This window comes from Sciurus carolinensis, chromosome 11 (genome assembly GCF_902686445.1).
Source record: "Sciurus carolinensis chromosome 11, mSciCar1.2, whole genome shotgun sequence".
Taxonomy (NCBI): Eukaryota; Metazoa; Chordata; class Mammalia; order Rodentia; family Sciuridae; genus Sciurus; species Sciurus carolinensis.
The window spans coordinates 78,613,734-78,619,203 of NC_062223.1; positions in this window are offsets into that span (position 1 = coordinate 78,613,734).

Genomic DNA, 5,470 nt, shown 5'->3' on the forward strand with positions numbered 1-5,470 from the left:
GAAGAGAGAGAAACGTGAAAACACCTGCAGTCTTGAAGTCCCACAGTTGGTACCATTTTCAAAGGTCCATGTACTCGTAGCAATTTCTCAGTGGCTTGAAACCTATTCCAGCTGGGCCTATATTGGCAATGATGGTGGTGAATTCAGTTTCGTTTTATACACCATAATCACTCATTAACTTTGTTACATATGGGGAAACAACCGTTGCTTTTATAGGTCTCTGAAAAGCTGCAGCCCACCCCTTCGACTTACATGCAATGTGGTGTACTACTGAGCTTCAAACTGGGAGCCTCAGCAGAACCACACAGCTTCTCAGAGAGCTCACACATCCAGGGGAAGGCCTGGCAAACCCAGAATCACATGCTTATGATCCAGAGTCCAGGGATGGCTAGGCCTGCACAGGAAGACATCTAGGTCGAGAGGTAAACAGTAAGCACAGAGGGTATGACGTGCCACATTATCTGCACCCTGGGCTTACCCAGGGCACCTCCTCCAGTTGGTTAAGGCCCTCTCGTCTGGACTCCCCACACACCTTGGGGTTTCCTCGCTTATGGTGACCTTAAGTCCTTGTTTATCTGCTTGAGCATTAGTGGTGCCCCCTTTACAATCCAATGTACCCTGGTTAGGACCATCAATTATTGTTACCCTTCCTTCTTTAGCCCTGCTCCTGGCAGTCTCTGGCTTGCATGTCTGGCTCCCCCATATGACTGTGCTCACCAAAGACCTGGACTCAATATTCACCTTTGTATCCACACACAAGCTGTTCCAGTCACTTTTGTATCCACACCACTTAGCCTGGTGTCTGATATAAATACATTGAGCACCAAAGTTGTTCAAAACTATGTTTGAAATCAGAATGAACAGCAAATACAAGAGGTAACACATCAAACTTGTGAATCTTTATATCATGTTGGAATCCTGGTTCCATCTTTCATTAGTTATGTGCCCTTCTGATTCTTAGGATTTTACCTGAAAAAGCAGGAGTACCCTCAAAGGACACAGGATTTTAAATGAGGTAAGATGAAGCCCTTCAGCACATACTTGCATATGGAGCACTGTCAGCAGCTATGGCTACTGTAAATGACTGTGCCTCCCATTGCCACAGCATTGTTCTGCCTTAAGAAAATCAAATCAGCACCTAAGAAGCACCCAGTGGGGACTCAGTAAGTGTGCACTAGATCAATGCTTAGTCTAGTGCTAGGATCTGGCTGCCAACCAGATTCTTAGGTTACAAGATACATTAGTCAAAATTATAAACTACAAGTCAAAAGGTTTTACTCCTTTAAGTACAGTTTTAATAATAAATTTTTAAAACCTCCTTATATCTATAAGCACAGACGACAGAACAGCAGCACTATCTGGCTACATTCTAGATGTGCTAATTAACAATTTAAACCTCACCCTTCTTGAACAATACTCCTAAAAGTTATTCATGAGCATGCCAACTTGGATATTTTGGTTCATCTCTCTGAACTGTTGGCCTCTCAAGTTTTATGTGATTAATGTATACAGAGAAAAGTAGAAAGAACTTAGATTGAGTAGACAGTAGTTTTCTTGATCCCCAATTACAATATCCTCTTTTGCAGTATATCTTTGTCGAACATTTGGAATGAATTAAGACTTTAAACTTCCAGATGTTTAAACTACTACTGTAAATTTAAACTCATTAAAAGGGGGCAGATTTACTACCTTGACTTAGTTTTGAAGTCTGTTGTTCACTGTCCAAATAATTTATGGAACCAAATACAGTGGCAGGTAGTGTACTCTATTTATATAGTATTCATGGTGAGAAATAAGGGGCATTTAAAAAGGTCTGGAAATTTACTGCCATTTTAGCCAACCTATAGATCACACTTATTGTTGTTTCTAAGTTAGTAATTGTTTCCTGAAACTGATCTAGTAGATATTTTTATGCTAATCTGTACTAAAAATGGCTTTGCTTTTTCTGGCCACAAAAAGCTGGCTGCAGAAGAACATTTGATTATGACCAGAAGACAGCTGCACCACTCTTGTGAAATAAATGAACCTGGATCTACGGTCCTTTGTGGTAGTATCTTGGCAGCCAAATAAAGGTGGCAACATTTCTACACTCAGTTTGTAAAGTCTCAGAAGTTTCAGGCTCCAGGATCTTTTTTGCTGTTGTTGGTTTTTATTTTTTTTCCCCTTCTGTTTTGCAAGGAGCCCATGTCGACTATAATGAGTGTATTTTAGATGGTGTGCTGAAAGCTGGCAATGGATAAAGCAAGAACATAAAAGAAGCCTATTCCCAAAGCAAATACTGCTTTTGCAAACCTTAAGAATGAAGTGGCTTTCACAATCAATTTTAAGACAGAAGAATTGGATTGAAGTACCAGGCTCTGGCACTTATTAGCTACATAATATGAGGCAATTAATTTACCTCTGTGAGCTTCATTTCTCAATTGAAAAATGGGAATAAAACCTGAGCTTTTCTGGGGACTCAAATGAGATAATCAAGGTGCTCTGTAAACTCTAATACTGCAAAGTACACTTTCTTTCTTTATGAATTACTCACTGTCAATAGTTATTAAAAAATGGCTGCCCCTAAAGTAAAACAAATTAAACCAGATCCAGGTAAGTCACTGCAGAGGAGTGGGTCTCTAGAGAACTCTTTCATCTCAAACAACTACTTACCTCACTGAGGTATTCTAAGAATTAAGTGAAAATTACATACATCAATAAAGGATTTGTTCTCGTTTTATAAGTACCACATCCCATATTGGGCTTCAACTGGATAACTTTTCAAAAAGATGAGAATATGTAAAAAAGCAAAGATTCCTCTAATTAGACACATTAAGTCTTGAATATGTTTTCTTAGATTTTACAACTGTTTATAGATATGATGCAGAACTTTATTTTGGTACTGGGGATAGAATCCAGGGGTGCTTAACCACTGAGTCACACCCCCAGCCACACCCTCTTTTTAAAAAAATTTTTGAGCCAGGGTCTTGCTAAGTTGCTGAGGTTGGCTTTGAACTTGTGATCCTCCTACCTTAGCCTCATAAGTTGATGTGATTATAGGTGTGTGTCACTGAGCACAGCAGAACTTACTTAAAAAAACAAAACAAAACAAAAAAAAAACACAAGGTTTTCATGGATACTGTTATTGTCCTTTCCTTTAATTTTGGTAAATCTGATTTACTAGTCTATCAAATTTGTGTATGTAATTACAAAAAGTACAACTGGCTGGGCATAATGATACACACACATAATCCCTGCAACTTCAGGAGGCTCCAACAGGAGGATTACAAGTTCGAGGCCAGCCTGGGCAACTTAGCATGACCCTGGCTCAAGATTAAAAAAAGGCTGAGATTGCAGCTCAGTGATTGTGCCTAGTAAGCTAGCATGTGTGAGGTTCTGGCTTCAATACTGCCCCCCCCCCCCAAAAAAAAGGTAGATTATAGTCCTGTGGACCAACTCCTAAATCTAGGCTATAAATTCTGAGTCAGAACTTGTAACTGGTATTGACAGTATTTTTTTCCATATTTTTTTTCACATTAAACAGAAGTTGCTATCATTTTAGAATCAGTGATTACATCTTTTTTCAATTAGAAAAGTTTAAATATTTACATAATTTTTATTGCTGTTTAATATAAAATACTTTAAACTGCCTTGTAGAATTCATCCAGTAATGTATGAAATTGAAATCCACAGCTCAAGAAGACACCGTTATGGCTGAAATGTATCTGATGCTCAGCATACAGCATGAGTAAGATAAGTTCTTGTGTGTCATTTGGTTCTTGCTTCAGTCATCTGTGTTGATCTCTCAGAAAGCAAAAGGTATTGACAGTATTTAGCTGAGAAGCCTGGTATATAGCAAGCATTCAACTAATATTTGTGGAATAAAGACTCCCAGGTTCTACTTTCCAACTTCCTAATCTTGCAAAAGACATTTTTCTCTGTGATCCTACCACTCACTCAAATTGCCATCAAGGATTGGTTTTTGAAAATGTCTTTTAACAAATTAGGACTTTTAAGTCTTCATTAACTGTCCAAACTAGGGAATATACATAGGTTATAGACACAAATGATGGGTACCTTAAAAGCTTAATCAATTTTGTTATTTGAATGCTTTTGGAAATATGAGCATAGTGGATGAACCGGGGTCATATTTTGCAGCTCCTCCCAACAAGGGGTGTCTACTCCTCGTCCCTTAAATCCAGGTTGGCCACGTGATTTGCTCTGATTAAGAGTGTGGTGAAAGGGCTAGGCTTGTGGCTCAGTGGTAGAACACTTGCCTGGCCCCATATGAGGCACAGGGTTTGACCATCAGCACCACATAAAAAATATATAAATAAAATAAAGGTACAACTACAACTAAAAAAATACGTATATAAAAAAAGGAGTGTGGTAAAGAAATGTATTGTGATTTCTTCAGCCACTGCCTTCTTGGTACTCCAGGACCATCAATCCATAAGCCCAAGAAAAAAAGGTCACATGGAATCATCCCACCCCAGACTTGGCCAACCTGCCAGCGGAATGCAGAAAGCCCTGATGAGACTAGCAAAAGAACCAAGCAACCCACAAAATTGAGAGAAATGATAGATTGTTTCTTTAAGCCATTAAGCTTGGGCATGTTGGTAACCAGTAATAGGTCACTGAAGACAAACTACCTTATCCTCATGGTACAATCTTAAGGTAGGTTTTCTAGCTAAGACAAAGTAGAGTTAAGTTATCTGTTAAGGTCACATCACTCTCAGGTGACCCTAAGAACTAAATGCAGGCACTGATAGGTCAGTTCTGTGTCTCCTTCACTGTCATCCTGCCATCATGAACTTGATCAGTTCTTTCTGCCAAGGACAGAGGCATCTCATCTCTTAGGCCATAATATGAAGTCTTGTTATCTTTTTTATAACCTGCATCAGCAATGTGTGTCCTGACTGGAAAAATTCACTGAGCTTGCCCCTGACAGGGAAATGCACTTTGGGTTATCATTCAGACTCAGTACTCCAGAAAATGCACTCATTTTGCTTTCTGAAGCTCAAAAAAACTTATTCCAACATAAAACATCCAGTAACAGCTCTGCAATTAAATTCATTCATTTACATTTTAACCAACAATAACACAGACCCTGATAATTTATATCAGGAGTCACATACTCTATATACTATAAAAAAAATAGGGGTGGGGATGAGGATGAGGCTCATTGGTAGAGCACTTGACTAGCACACATGAAGCCCTAAGTTCAATCCCCAACACTGCAAAAGAACAAAAAACAAAAATGGCAATAACAACAAAAAAACCCTAAATGACCAGGTAGGTAAATGATATGGTTAGCAATTTCTCAATTTAAATTAAAACCTTTTTCCATACCTAAGTAGAAAACACACATACCAAGACAACAACCCCTCAAAACACTTCATTTTGAATTATGAAAACTGTAGAGCTGGTTATCAAATATATTTTAAAATAATTTAACCTAAGAATGTTTTGGCCCCACAAAAAATAATGT